The sequence below is a fragment of the Phyllostomus discolor genome, chromosome 10 (assembly GCF_004126475.2).
Source record: "Phyllostomus discolor isolate MPI-MPIP mPhyDis1 chromosome 10, mPhyDis1.pri.v3, whole genome shotgun sequence".
NCBI classification, from domain to species: Eukaryota; Metazoa; Chordata; class Mammalia; order Chiroptera; family Phyllostomidae; genus Phyllostomus; species Phyllostomus discolor.
The window spans coordinates 46,202,217-46,218,587 of record NC_040912.2 but is presented as its reverse complement, the minus strand read 5'-3'; positions in this window follow the sequence as shown (position 1 = coordinate 46,218,587).

The following is a 16,371-nucleotide window of genomic DNA, read 5'->3' as shown; positions in this document are numbered from 1 at the left end:
ATAAATGTTAATGACTCTCAAATCTGAGTGTTTAGCTCAAATGGCTTTCCTAAACTCCAAAACCATTTAGCCAGCTGGGTATCACCATTTGGATGTCTTCCAGGCTCTTCAAATTCTGCCTGCCCCAAACAGAACTCATCTTCCTCCTCCTCCTAAAACCTCTCTGTCCTATATTCCTCACCTGAGTGGTAGCCACTGTCTCTCTCTGCTTCTTGAATTCCAAGAGTTTGGTTCCACATTGCTTTTGAGGTCAGTTTAAGATTATTTAGGTCTAAACTGTTGCTGCTCAAGTTTCTGGGACCAATCTGATCCAACTTGATCTGGTAGTCTGAGCACTGTGAGTCCTGTTGTTAGCACCAGAAAGACACTTAAGAGTAGGAAAAATAACTATTAGGGTCTGGTTTCAGTGTTATGATCCAGTTTTATTACTTTGTATTATTTTTAATAAACAATAAAAGAAGCCCACCTTGAATTGTCCTAAATAAGAAAAGAAAACTTATACTGAGACATTCCAGCTATCAATCATCTCAATCACAAGACAGAGGTGCTTAATTTGCACCACTCATCACCCAGAGAAGAAGTGACCAGGTCGTTTCCACAGAGTTTATATAAAATTGTAAATAGGCATTATTTTATCAGCTACTCTTGTTACAAGGGAGGCATTCACTATTAGAATTATGGGACAGTTCCAAGAAAAAAATTTTCCCAGTAGAGAACTGAGAAACCAGTGTATAGATGCAATTGCATAGAAACTTCATTTCTTTAATATGACTTTTCCCTCAATTCAAACTAGCCTTGTCCTGTCTAATAACACCATGCCACACTTTATTCTTTTCAACCAGATTCTTCTAAAATAGAAAAGGGTCATGAGAACTAAACAAATAAAGCAAAATGAAGCCATGTTAGACTCATAGCCTGCTATATGCCACCAAATACAAAGCATGGCTAATCAGTCATGAAATAAGATTGATTACTCATACCATAAAAGAAAAACAGACCACAAAATATACCTAGTAAAGGTGAAAATTAAACCTAATGGTTTTTTTCCTCTCTCTATTTCCCAACACCAGTAATATTCTATAGAAACTACAAACAGATATAAGCCCAACTTCTAGGGGCAGTTGAGGTCTTAAATTAAGCTGAGGGCTTAAATTAAGCACCTCTCTTTCTTCTCCTGTGAGGGAAGCGCACTAGTCTATTTGTGGAGTGGCATTGTTTGTTTGTCCTCTCTGTTCAATAAAACCTACTTTTCCACTTTATACCAACACTCATTATTGACTTTTTCTTTCACAAAGCAAAGAACCCCCTTGGCTTAGGGCTTGAGTCCCCACTAAAGACATGCCCCTCTGACACACTTCCACCTTTGTACATACTGCACATCCCCTCTCTTCCAGAATCATTAAGTCCTTAGAGCATCTGGTTTTCGTCAGCATCAAACTGTCTTAAGAAAGCAGCCTCAGGCCTGTTGACCAGAGAAACAGAGTTTGGATCAAATTAAATATAACATTTTGACCTCAGTTGTGTTTCAGTCCCAGGCCTGTGAAAGTGGAGTGACTCTACCTACCACACCCTCATGTATGTAGACAGAATGACAGCCATGGCTGACATCAGGACCTGATACAGTGATTAGCTACTCCCTGGCCCCAACCAATCAGTGGAACTCGGGACCTCAACTCCAGTAGTCACAACAATTAATAATTTTTTCTACATATAACCTATCTCCTTGCAACCATCGAGGAATCTGGTCTTGGACACTAGCTTACCCATCTCACCTGTTTCTCTGGGATTTGTGCTATTTTCTTAAATAAACCTTTTCTTTCTTTGCTGCAAATTCCTCTTCAAGTTTTATTGGGCTTTGATGCATGCAGGCAAATAACCACTTTAATTTGGTAACATAGATAATCTCTGATTATTACTTAAAAAGTGTTAAAGAAAGTTTTTAAAAAAGACTTTGTTTAAAAACCATTTGAATTTTGTCACTTAATGTTCTGTAACTTTCAAACCATGTAATTAATTTACTCCCTCACAAGCAGGAGGAAGTTTTTCCTGATGTTTCACCAATAATTTTTCTAAAACATTAGGAATTAAAAATTTTTTAACTAAAAATTAGAAAAAGAATGTTTCAGGTATCAAAATAGATTATATTCAATATAAGAAAACAAGAACATAACTGAATTGACTTACAAATATTTTTATGGTTTACTAAGTTTTTATTTGAAATCCACATGGGGAGAAACTTGAAAATATCATAATCTTGCAAGACATAAATCCTTAATCTGACCCAGCTTCTGTAGGAGACTGTTCTATGTGGCGTGGGCCCAGCTCCCACTCAGAGATGTACAGGGCTCATGCCCACGGATAGGTTCTCTGGTGGGGAATCAGGCCTGCAATGTACCCAGGCCTCTTTGAGTCTTGCTCTTGCTAAAAAACTCCCTCACCCTGAATTGAGGACATTTACTGCAAAGTAACTTCCTAAAATCCATGCTAAACCTTCCAAGGATGAGTGTAAGGGGTTCAAACACTTTTGCCTTTTCATTTGCAAATATCCCTCTTCTGTGATGTGATTAGTGGCATTGGCTCCTTTGTTTTCTGTAAAAGGTAACCACCTAAAGCGAATCTGTGCATAGTAAATGAGGACCATCATGCAATGGGCAGAGAAATCCAATAAAGGTCTGTCATGGCTGAGGCCTCAGTTTTTGCTCCCCTTGAGAGAAAAGCTATGCTGTCCCTTTTCCTCCACAGGTCTCGGTAGTCAGTGTGAATGTCTCATTTCATCCACAATGACTCGGACACTGTGGGCTGGTGTCTGCATCAAGTTTCTGCCATTCACTATTTGAATTCCTTAAAAATTCTAAACCAGTTTATTAAATCGGAGACTTAAAAGGTCTCTTGGTTTTCAATCTTCCTATTTCAATGCTCTCAATACTTCTGCCACTGTGACCTTTCCCAAACACAAATATCCAGGTTTAAAATTCTTCAGTGGCTCCCTATAATCTTCAAGATCATATCTAAATTCCACATCCTGGAATTCATGACCTTTAATGCCCAGCACTCCCTTACCTCTCCAAAAGTTTCAGACATTCTCTCCTAATCTTTTATTTTCTTCTTTCTACCTTGTACCCAACACTTACTCTACCGAAATATCTGTAACTTTTCTAATGTGTTCACACTTTTTCTAGCATTGGATCCTTACACATCTGACAAACTCTTACTTATATTTCAGCATTTATATCAGACATTTCCTCTAGGAAGGCTATGATGCGCACTTTTGTTCCTGTGTCTCAGTGTCAGCATTTTTGTGTGAGTTGCCCAAGCCCTAATTTCCACAGGGCAACACAACAAAAGCCATGCAGTGCGTTTTGTTATAGGAGGAAACCCTGAACTTGAGGAATTTCAATCTTTTTAGAATTAGATATAGACATACCTGATTTCTGATCCTGAAAGAGATGTTATATTTATTATGCTGGACAGAAAATTTGTCTGCCCCTTTGCCCCAGGGAAAGATACTATCTCTACCTTCCAAAGCTGTGTGCTGAATAAACATACTGGAGAAGATACAGTAACTAAATAGAAACTTCATTTCTTTAATATGATCTTTTCTTCTTTCTTTCCTTTGATTTAAACTGGCCACAGATACCAACCTGATTCATTTGCCTCCTTCTCCCTGGCATGTCCACTCCCTTAATCATTAAGCCCTCAGGATAATGAAGTTCTGGTAAGTGCCAAATAACCCTAAGAATAAAGCCTTGGTCCTTGTTACAGGAAGCTTGGTTCTCACTGACACAGTGAATAATTACAGATCATTGAGATGAAAGTGGATGAGTAAGGGCTTTATTAGTATATTTTCAAGGGACAGATCAGCCCTTCCAAGCATGGCTAGAAAAGACTTAGCATAGAAGAAGCAACAGGAGAGCCTAGGCTAGGCTGCCTTAGATCACTGGGAAGTGGAGAAAAGGGATGTTAAGGATGGGTTCAGGGAATAAATCTGGGACAAGCTACCAGCTGTCTATTGCCTTTGAGTTTAGGAAACTTGTGCCTGTGAAGAAAGGAATTGGGAGGAATTGGGGGTGGTGGAAGAAAGGAAAGGGAATGGCTCTAGCTCCTCCACAGAGGGAGGGCACACACATGCCGGGGCCTTTGTCTTGAGGCTCTTATCTCTTTTTTGCAGGTAGGAATCTTATGGGAGATCTCAGAGGAGGATTTCAGTAGAATATTCATCAGTTCTTCAGGTGTGCTCTTTCAGAGTTATAGTCTCCTCTGATTGGTTAGAGGCAGGGCAGTCATTGCAGTTAGTTCTGCTGTCACCTACCTGTTTTTGCTGCTTTTCTGGGCCTGCAGCTTAAACACAGTTGAGGTCTAGATGTCATCTCTAGGGATGTGACCTTTTGTATCTGGCTGTAAATTTCTTGGACATTGTGTTCAGCTATCTCAGTTTCCCTATTCCATTTGCTAAGAAATTTTCCAGTTTCTTACTACCCTGTCTCAATCCTATTGACCACAGAGAGTTTCAGTCAATCTAAACATAACATCTAGGCTTGAGTTGTAGTTCACCTCCAGAATGACCCCATTGATTACATTCTTGTGAAACTAGATAATGCAACGCCATCATTTTTATCAGGACCAGATGCACTGATCAACTACCCCCTACACTAGCACTGACCAATTAGCAGAGAACACAATGCTGACCATGGCCCTAACTTCCCTAGTCACCATGATTAATGATTTTTCTCCTATATAACTCACTCCTAGAAGCCACCAGGGAGCCAGTTCTTTGAGCATTAGCTCAGCTGTGGCTCTGGGTGTGGGCCACTGTTTCAGATAATAAACCCTTACTTTGTTTGCTGCAAGCTCCTGTTCATGTTTTACTGGGCTTTAATGCATCCAGGCAAATGGATCCTTTAGCCTGGTAACAAATGGTCAGTCAGTACCTTGCTCACAAAATGTGGAGAAATGTGAGAGATCCATGGGATATGTCTTACAACACCACCTTGAAGATAGAGCCAAGATTTATATGGATTTGTGAGATATGAAGATAAAGAAAATGTATATGACCTAAAATTGTTGCCCTAAGCAATTAAGCAAAAAGCAGTGCCAATTTACTGAGATGGAATGACTATGGTAGCAGCAGGGCAAGAATTAGAAGTTTTGTTTAGGCATTATATATTAAATATAATCTTTTTGATATATAAAATGTTCTTTTTTTCTAATTTTTTTCAAAAAGTTTTTTTGATTTCTGGTGTTTTAGAAAAATTATTGGTCAAACATTAGGAAATACTTTAACAGAATAATTATAATCATAATGATATTTAGTGGGCATTTGCCTAGTACTGGACATTGTGTTAAACACATCACATACATTTATTTGAAAATATTAATTGAGCAATCTTATACCTGCTAGTCTCTATTGTAGGAGCTGGAGATACAGTATAAAAAACACTGACAGCAAAATCTCTGCCTTCCACTGTGGTGCTTGCATGCTACAGTCAGGATGCTGAGCAAGTTCACTATGGGTGGAGATAATCTCTCCTTGGAGATACTGAAATGTTACCATTGTGAGGTAGTTATTATTTTTATTCACCCTCACTTTACAGTTGAGGAAACCAAGGCTTAGAAAAAGATAATACGCCTAAGGTTACAGTTAACAGGTGTTGAAGCCAAGATTCTAATGAAGTCTGTTTGGCTCTAGAGACTATGCTTTATTATTTATCTTTTGAGTAAGAATGTATTCATGAATACTCACTAGTAAAAGTAACTATAATATCTTTTAAGTAGTGACAGATTAGCCTATCCAATAAATTTTCCTTAGAAATGCAATATTGAAAGTTTTAAAAGAATGTAAAAATAACGGATTTGGCTATTGCTAGTTTGAAAGTTAACTGAATTGCTTTTACAACTTAATATTGATATTTTTAATTTTTAAAAAAATTTTATTTATTATTTTTAGAGAGAGGGAAAGAGAAGGAGAAAGGGAGGCAGAGAAATATCAATGTGTGGTTGCCTCTTGCATGCCCCATACTGAGGACCTGGCCCACAGCCCAGGCATGTGCCCTGACTGGAAATTGAACTGGCAACCCTTTGGTTCACAGCCTGCACTCAATCCACTGAGCTACACCAGCCAGGACTCAACTTAATATTGATTTAATTTCACTCTGACATTGGATTTTCTTATATTTTACTATATAAATTACTTTTGAATATAGTTTCATCACATGTCCTTATTACTTTATTTGTCTTTTGTGGTATAATTTTAGAAATTATAAATTTGAGTTAAATTTCAAAATATTTGTCCTACTTAATGTAATATTTAAAAAGACTTTTAATGTAAGCTAGTAGCTCTCAGGGAGAATGAAACACTGAAACTATGGTCCTATAATAAAAATCCAACACTTAAGAAAGAGCTACTTTTTCATCCTGGCTGATGTGGCTCAGCAGATTGAGCTCCGGCCTGCATATAGAAGGGTTGCTAGTTTGATTCCTAATCAGGGCACATGCCTTGGTTGCAGGCCAGGCCCCTGGTTGTAGGCATGTGCAAGACAACCAATGGATGTTCCTCACACATTGATGTTTCTCTCCATTTCTTTCTCCCTCCCTTTCCCCTCTCTCTAAAAAATAAATAAAATTTTTTTTCAAAACAAAGAGTTACTTTTTGATTATTTATGAAAGAAAATGTTTTGTGGAAAATATTTCCTGGAGGTATACACACTGAAATTCTCAAATAATGTGACAGAGACCCTAAGAAACATATTTTAAGCTAAAAGTGATATAAAGAAGAGAGGGGGAAATTGTGGAGAAGTGATTATTATTCACACATTTATTCAATCACACATCTATTTATTATGTGTGTTTATATTAATTATTATTATTTACTGAGACTTGGCATTTGTAGCACTTCATAGGCTTCTAATCACATCTTTACTTTCTTTCTTCTCCAATAGATTGTAAGTTTTACGAGCATGAGTACAATGTCCCTCTTGGTCACACTGTAACCCTGGCAATCAAGCATGATAGATCCTCAATAAAGTCTAGATTAATAAATGAAGTTAATGTCTCTGGGTATTTTAATCCAGTTGGTGTTCAATAAACAACAATAAAAACATTCATAATACAAGGTCAAGAATTTTAGGTGTTATAACAGGTGTAAATAATAAATCTTATGAAACTATAGAGACTGGAAAATTTGTTGAGGAAATTGGGGTAGTTTCATAACATTGGAGCTTGGACTTAAGATAGGCAGATATCTTAGGTTTGGTTTCCTGAGCCAATAATGAAAGTGCTTTCAGATAGAAGGTTCACATGAAGAACAGAAAGGATGAGTACAAAGGGAAATAAGATAAGAGAACATATATGAACTTGGTTCTAAAAAATAATTAGTTGAGTTCTACTATCTAGATTATAACAATCTAGAAAGAGCATTACTCCCACCCTGACAACAAGAAAAACTGGAGAAAAGGGGTTTCTGGACCCAATTTTAATGTGTGTGTAGAGGCTTCCTCATACCACCAAGCACTGGATGCCAGCAGGGTGTCTGAGATTTCACAGGTAAGGAGCTGAGTTTCACAAATTCCCCTCCACTTCTGACTGGCTGGCTATATATCAGACCTCCTCTAGTTTGATTCATTTACTAGGATGGCTCCCAGAACTCAAAACCCATTTATTTACTCATTATATTACTGATTTATTAAAAATGATATTAAATGATATGAATCAAGAACCAGATGAAGAGACATATAGGGGAAGGTCCCAAATGAAGGGCACCCAGGGAGGCCAAAGGAGGCCTCAACCCAGGATTCAGATTCTTGTCATGGTCCAAGAAAAGATTCAAGAGTGTGACAAAGTGATTTAGCGAAGCACAGTAAGTTTACTAAAGTGCACACTTGAGAAGTGAGGGCAGGTGACCTCAGAAAACAAGACACACTGTTGAAGGGTGTCTGGGTAGAGATTCTTACTAAACATGGACAAGGAGAGGTTAGGGTGGTCCTTGGCTTCTGATGCTGGTGGGACAACTGCCGACATGGCTCATCTTTATCTCTCCTCTCCAGATAGTGACTTTTGGGGGGTCTTCTCGTTACAGTGAAATAGATGGTAAGTTAAGGTCATGTCTGAAGTTTTCCATTGAAGATGGAAAAAGGGAAGGGTAGAGTTGAAGCCTTTGTTCTAGGAGTGTTCTAGTTCCCCAAACTATTCAAAAAAGGAATCTATGAGTTGTCCTTTTGGGTTTTTATGGAGGCTGCATGACATAGTCCTAACTATCTCAGTCACTGGCCATCGACAATTGGTTCAACTTCTAGCCTCCTCACCACTCCTTGGAAATCAAGTGGATGGGACTGAATGTTCCAATCATCTAATCACTAGATTGGTTATCCTGGCAACCAACCCCCATCTCCTTCCCTCACTCGCCAAGTTGGGGGCCAGCTTGTACCAAGGCTGGGCCCCATGTGCTGGACCATGCCTTAGGTATGTATGCCTCTGCAGCGGCCCTTAAGATACTGTGGCATCTTTAGCTATATGGATGGTCCTTGACTGCCTTCTTCTTTTCCTCTGAGATCATCATACAGATGCATGGGCCAGAGAGCTCACTGGCCCTGTGGGCTGGGGCAGCCTTGGGTGCTGGGCCTCATGGACAGAACCCCTTCATGACAGGCTGCAGTGGTTGGCAGTGGTCCCAGGTCCCCAGAGTGGGAATCAACTGTGGTGCTGTGGTGACAGCATGCATTCCAGAGAGGAAACATGAAACTGGGTCTGAGTAGCAGCCTCATGCTCCAAAGGACAAATAGGAATGGAATGGAATCTGTGGGCTTGACTTTGGGTTTCAGCCTTTTAGAGAACAAATGAGTATTTTCTGTATTTTGCAGAAGAGAGCCGCCTAGAGCCATGGAGTCCTCCACTCCCCCAAATCATGCAACATTTTAATAAAGATCCTTTTCCTTCCCCACCAGTCTTTATTTTATGCTTGTGTTCAATGGTGGGCAGCCAAATTCCTCTTTTGTTTGGTAACAATATCACAGTTGGATAACTTAAAAATAATTTTTCTTTAACTCATCAGATAGCTAAGACAACAGGGAAACCAAGTAGCCTAAAATGGAAGAAAAGACAGGCTCCTTCTAGACGAGATGGAATTCAAGACCTGACTCACCTGTGGCAAAATAGGTGGTGGGGGAGAAGACCGGTGCCACACAATCAGGTGAAAATATTAAAAGTTAACATTTTAAATCATCTGTTAAATGCTAATTTAGAGTCAGAGACACAAAGGGAGTTCACTATCATTCACAGTCTCATCTCCATGGACTTCCGCTGGATGCTCAAAAGCAAGATCGAGGGCAGAGCAAGAGAAAGCCTCCCTAAAAAGTGAAACACTGGAGGAAGAGGAGTGGCCGCTTCTTTGGGGAATAGGAATGTTGGAAATTGGGAAGTGAACAAAGCTGGGCCTGGACCTTTACTATGTAAAAAAAAATATATAATCACAGAACCAGCTCAAAATGTTCTACCCGGTTTCTAACAAGATACTGAGTTGCTTTTCAGAGACAACAGACCAAAATCACAAGGCCTGTGGCTGAAGCATGTGCAGAGGGAGAGAACTTTGACATCTAGGTGCACTTGGAACCAAAGTCTCACTACCTCCTCCCACATAAGATCAAAGGATCGGGACATGACTGGAATGACTAGAACTTGAACACAGGAACCCTTTCTAAAGCAAAGGGTCTGTTGTCCAGGTAGATCCAGTGCTAAAGCCCCTTACTGATACCTTACTACAAATGGCCAACTTCTAAAGCTCTCAAATCAAAATATGCATTGCCAGCACTTCCACATCCCTACTTGTTACCCTTAACTCCCCTGAATTCTGGGTATGGGAGACAGACTTGAACCTTGCCCTCTGTCTCTTTGCCAGTTGACTTCATAATAAAACCTTTTTCCTTTTTCAAAAAGCAATGTTATAGTATTGGCTGCTATACATGGCAGGCAGTAAGCTCTTGCACAGTAACAATTTTGGTCACTAAAAGCAACCAGGATCTTGTAACTGCCTCACCAAGGCCCTGTATCCCCACCCCAACCCTGGAGGAAATGATGTGGGTCCCCACAACCAACTCTGAGTGGCCACTTAAGACTGGTTTGTCTAGAAACTCTGCTGCTAGGTTCTTGTATCTCTGCTGGAACTCCAGGATCCTTGGTACCACTTTCGCTTTTAAGAAACAGCTCCTGGATCAGATACTTTTTGGGAGAATGACCTTGCTAATATTTGCTTGTGCCTAAATTGTCTAAGAATCACTTGAAAATTGTTGGTTCAAGTCCCACCCTCAGAGACTTGGGTTAGAGTCCCAGTGCTAGGATTGTGGGTTGAAACCCTACCCTCAAGAGACAACTGGAAAAAAAGTTATAATTGCTGAGGTCTTCAAAGGTCGGGTTTGAGTCCTCAACCTTGAGTTCAAGTCCCAGGGTCTTAGACTTCTTTTTCTGTACTCAGTTTACTGTATTGTATGTGTGTGTTGGTCTTGTGAGGTGTATGCTTTGTTTTAAATGAACGGTTCTATAATTTGCCACTCTTTATCAAGTCCTGAGAGAGTTGCCAACAGTAGCCAGGCAGGCCTAATTCAGGGCTGTTCTACCAGGTGAATACTTGCTTGATTAGTGACAAGATGTCAGCCCCCTCCACTTTGAGTGAATAAAAGGTGTCTGGTTCTTGCAAAGAACCACATATCACATTGTCTACATTGAGGGGAACAAAATTCAGCATCCAAAGCATTATGGTAAGTTTGGATATTGGAATCCCACACTAATTGGCTTGAAGTTGGGAAGTCATTGACCTAGTCACCTTAAAAAATCTTTCTAAAATCAAAAGAAATACAAGCAGTATCTTTAGCTTCAATCCCTTGGAAAGTGTTCTTTAAAATTGGTCCTCCTGTAACATTGGGGAATTACAACCCACTCCATCATTCTTTTGACATTGTCTCTGTAAATGTTGACTCTGACTAATATGGGAATTATTGATAAACAGCATGTTTGTATAAGAATCCTAGGAACTAACTTCAAAAGATAAAGAATCAACCTTCAGGCATTTCACCTCTAGAAGATTTGCTGACCTCCAAATGCATATGATCTTTATGAAACCAATCCTTTAAAATCTGGCTAGTTTTGCTTTACTCCCTGGTAGCTGTTAGTCAACTTAACTTAGAAAGGTGAGTTCTTTATGTTATTTGTTGTATGACTTTGTCTGGTATATCAAGCTTGTTAATTGTTTTTCAAAACTAACAATAATTTAGAGAGATTCTGTTGAAACCACCTGCTGTAGTAGTGCTCTTGTCAATTTTTAAGGAGGCTCAGGGAAAGGGGGTTAGGCATGGGAGTGTTGCTGAACACAGGGCCAGTTGCCTGCTACAACAAAGGCCACACTCATTCCACAGATGCTGGCGAGAAGAAAAAAGATTTATTCAAGTGCTGGCCGCCTGAGAGAATGGGGGACTCTCATCCCAAAGCCCTTCTCTCCACTTCAGTAAAGGCAGGGGTTTTTATAAGGAGGGAGAGGAAAATCAGAACAAATCAAAGGAAGGAGGTTGAGAGTGCACTGAGAGGACTACAGGCAGACCAGCACAGTCTATTCTAATCATCAGGAAGCAGCTGTCAAACCTCAAATTTTCTTTCTCCCTAATGATCATCACAGTGGTCATGGTTCAGGTGCTGTGGGACATAATGACAAAAGTTACTTTTTATTCTTTATCTCAAACTAAGGTACAGGTGTCCTGGCCTGCTGCTACCTCTACTGTTGCTGTGGTCTTCCCTTGCAGATTGAACACCCAGAATGCCTGCTGTAAGTCTCAGGGACCATCATGGAAGTAAGACATAGGCATGTGAGATTGTAAGTGCCAGATGAAAAAAATACAATGGATGAACAAATGTGACTCCATCTTGAAGCTATCCACTCTTTAACTGAGCCTAGGCTTTTTTTCCCTATTCTCTCTACATAAAGGACTAAATAGCAAAAAATAGGAGATTTATAACTGCACAACCTGCTCAAACTGGTCCTAACAAGATATTGAGTTGCTTTTAAGAGACAACCAACCAAAACTTTAGGTCATGCAGCCAAACCATGTGCAGACAAAAGCAATTTGACCCCCAGTTGCAAGTGGAGCCAAAGTCTTGCCCCCACCACCCCAATGGAACCAAAGGACCAGGACATGACTAGAACTTGAACAGAGAAACCCTTTTTGAAGCAAAAAGTCCATTGTCCAGGAAGGTCAGTGCTAAAGCCACTTACTGTATCTAATCATAAATGGTCAAGTTTCAAAGCCCTCCAAATCAAAACCTGCCCTGCCAGCACTTGTGAATACCAGCCTGTTCCTCCTAAACCCTTAAAACTCACCCTGAATCATGGAGACACATTTGAGCCTTGCCTCCTGTCTTTTTGCCATTAGACTTCACAATAAAAGCTTTTTCTTTTCTCAAAAGCCAGTGCCATAGTATTAGCTTCTATGCACATTGGGCAGTGAGCCCAAAAGGTCTTAAGATTTATGACAAGTCTTTGGCAGAAAGGCAACAAACATTGTCACTTTCAAGCTATATGTGAAAAGCTGTAGAGCTGAAAGAAGGGTAAAAGGAAAAAGAATTTCCTCTACTCCTAGGAGCAGAGCAGGAAATACTCTCCCAGGCAAGATCTCTTGAAACTGGTCAGGCAATGATCTGGTATGTATCCTCCTGGTTTTTGTTTCCACCATTTTTTGTATTTTATATTTTGATGTAATTCTAATAGAGTTGTTCTATATGTTGATGCAATAAAAAAGTTATAATACTTCAGGGTACATTGTATAATAACCCTCACTCTTAAAGTCTATGAGAGAAATATCCTTTTTAATCACTTCAATATCTCTGAGTTTTTTCAAAACTAGATTCTTATGAAAATTAATCAATATGAGTGTTAATCAGTGGAGTATGTATAACTTTTTGTCCTAGCATAAAAATCAGAATGAACTCTAATATAACAGGTGGTGTATTAGTTTTCTATTGCTGCTATTACAAATCACCACACAGTGGCTTAAAGAAACATAATTTTTTTCTTATATTAATAGCTCTGGAGGTTAGAAGTCTAAAATAATTCTCACTAGGCTAAAATCAAGGTTTGACAAGGCTGCATCCCTTTCTGGAAGCTCTAAGGGACAATCCAGTCCCTTCCTCTTTCCAGCTTCTAGAGGTTGCCTGCATTCCGTGGCACATGTCCCCATTCCTCCCAGTTCCAAGGCAAGAATGTCAGGACAAACCATTCTCACACTGTCTCTCTCTGGTTCTCCTCCTTCTGCCTCCCTGCTCCACTAATAATGACCTATGTGATTATTCTGGGCCCACATAGATAATACAGTTTCCTCTCCCTATCTCAAGGTCAGCTGATAACTTTCATTCCATTTGCAGTCTGAATTCCCCTTTGCCATGTTATCTAATATATTCACAGGTCCTAGAATCAGGTCATGGCTATCTTTGGAAAGCAATCATTCTACTTACTACAGGGGGTAAATAGAGGGAGGGAGAAAGTTGAACATCATGCTTAGACTGAATTAAAGAGAGATTTATAATAATGTTAGAGAAGGTGCATGTAATGATATAGCAACCTGCCTAAGTATGACATGCTTTTAAATCTACTTCATGTTTTCTCCTAATATGTGAATATAGATAATTGTTATTTACTCACTATTTATATGTTATGAAATATATTTATTTTGGAAAAAATATTTGGTTTATTTTCAGATAATACCCTAAACAATGTCCTCATCTATCTAGGGGGACTTTCACAAATGTCTAAAATGGTACTAAGGATGTATTACCCACTTTCTAAAGACCATGATGGTCCTTAACATTCAAATTTCCTTGTCAGTAGGTGGCCAAAGGACCTAAAGTTAATTTAATTTCAGAGCAAACTATTTGAACTTTACCCCAATTGTATTTATTTATATGTTTATTTTTTGCACAACAACCATTTTTTACTTTATTTTAGGTTCAGGGTAGTCCTTAAAGTGGCTATAACTACAATAATCAGACTGCTGAGTAAGGATGGGATGCCATATTTAAAAGACACAGAAAGCAATCATCTTTGCAATTAAAACTAGGACTTCTTTTGTATTTTACTTTATCAGTAATTTTCCCTTAGTAGTCTATTTCAGTAAACAAATGTAGTTAAGCATGTAGTCTGTGCCAGAACTCATGTCAGTCATTTGGAGTAAGTCATTAATTCAATGAATATTTACTGAGTGCCTGCTTTGTAACAGGAAACTTTCTAGATTATTTAAGCCCCTAAGACATTTTAGTGTGGGAGAGTGATAATAAATAAGGAAAATATAGAGATGATGATAAATACTGTGGACCAAAACAAAGGAAAAATGGAATGGGGCGTAGCAGACTTGGTGGTCAAACAAGGCTTCTTTAATTAGATGACATTGAAGTAGACACCTGAAGGAGTTGAGAAGTGAGCCATAGGAGTAAGTTTGAGGAAAAGACTACAGGAGGAAGAGCAAATGCAGATTCACAAAAAGCTGGAGCATACTCAGCATTTTCTAGATAAAGCAATGAGGCCAGTGAAGCTAAAGGGTCCTGAGATGAAGGGAGAGGAGCGGATGAGGTAAGGAAATAAGGGGTGAGGTGAGGAACGGGTTCTATACTGTTTTTTGTTTGTTTTTGTTTTGCATTGTTTTGTTTTAGAGAGAGAGGAAGGAAGGGAAGAAGAAAGAAAGTAAAACATCGATGTGAGAGAGAGACATCGATTGGTTGGGTGCCTTCTGTATGTGCACCCACCGACCAGAGGCCAAACCAGCAACCCAGGCATGTGCCCTGACCAGGAAACAAACTGGTGACCTTTCAGTTTGTGGGATAACACCCAAGCAACAGAGCCATGCTGGCCTGGGGCAACACCGTCTTATATATTGTGAGGACCTGGTGGGGAGGGGAGAAAAGAGGATTTGAGCAGAGGGGAACAATGGATTTACTTTCATAGACTGTTAATTTATTAACTTGCTAAAATAAAATCTTCTTGAAGCTTTCCATCTACTTTTGGGCTTATCTTTAGTTTCTATGACACCATTACTAAGATCCACAATTTTTTAGATTTTCTTTCAGCTTGATTTTTTTTCTTATCCAACCCTCACATTTTTTAATTAAATTTATTGAGATAACATTGGCTAATTGTAGGCGACCGGTTTGTTTTAGTCTGGCGAATTTGACTCAGCTCTGTATGGAAAACCTACAGAAGCAAAGTGGTGGGCAGAAGCCAGCCCTTCAAACCAAGTTTTCCCATGGGAATCAGGCTAGAAAATGCATACTGACTGTTATGGCTTTCTCTTGCTAAAACTCCATCACCCTGGTCTAAAACAACAAATGTGTACTGTCTATCAAGGTAATTTCCAAAGCCTGTGTGAATTCTCCCAAGGACAGAGCTAATCAGCTCGCTGCCATTCCCCTCTGCATGTAATTTTCATTTCCTTGGTTGTGCCTAAAATGTAGACAATAATATTCTATGTAATAGATAACAAATCTTTCTCTGGTGTAAGACCCGAGAAAAACAATAAAAACTTGTCTAGGCAAGGGTCGAGGCGCTCTCCTTTTGAGAGAGTGGCTGAGGCATTCACACACACTCTCCCCTTGAGAGAGTACCTGTGCTGTCCCCTTTTTCTCTACAGGATTGCTGTCTCCTGTGCATTTATTCTCATCTCCAGTCACAACAGGCAGACTCTGCTGGCTGGAGTCCCCCACAGCTAATTAATAAATTTCAGGTGTACAACTTTATGACATTTATATACCTGATTACTTTTTAAACAATTAATTTGTACTTTATTGGTCCTAGGATAACAGAACATCATAATGTATATCAGACTTTCAAAATGGCATTAAAAAATTTAACCTGAAAGCACATTTTGTCACCCGATATTTTAGGAGTAAAGCTTTCATGTTTGTTTTGCAAACACCTCAGTAAGTTAAAAACTAGAGAATAAGTAACCAAATATTAAAAGAGTACAAAGATATTATTGATAGCATTAAAAGTATAGTGAAACTCAGTTTCATTTATTTCCTTTTCACTACTATAAATCATTTGAGCCATGTTTTGAAAATAAAATTTCCTGGCATTTCATACTTATTTAATGTTTTAGATTTAAGAGATCAAAATTGGGGTTAAAGATCTTTTTAATTCATAAATACTATACTTATTTGCTCCATGTTTACAGATTGAAAGACTTGGCAATATTCAAGACCCTTTAAAACACCCTTACTGTATAACTATTGGTGATCCATGGCTTGTGATGTGTTCACTTTTTCTTTTCTATAAGAAACCATTCCTACATTATTGTTCTTATATTCTTTAAACTAGGGTCATATGTATTGTCAGAATTTGGGGTATACAAAATT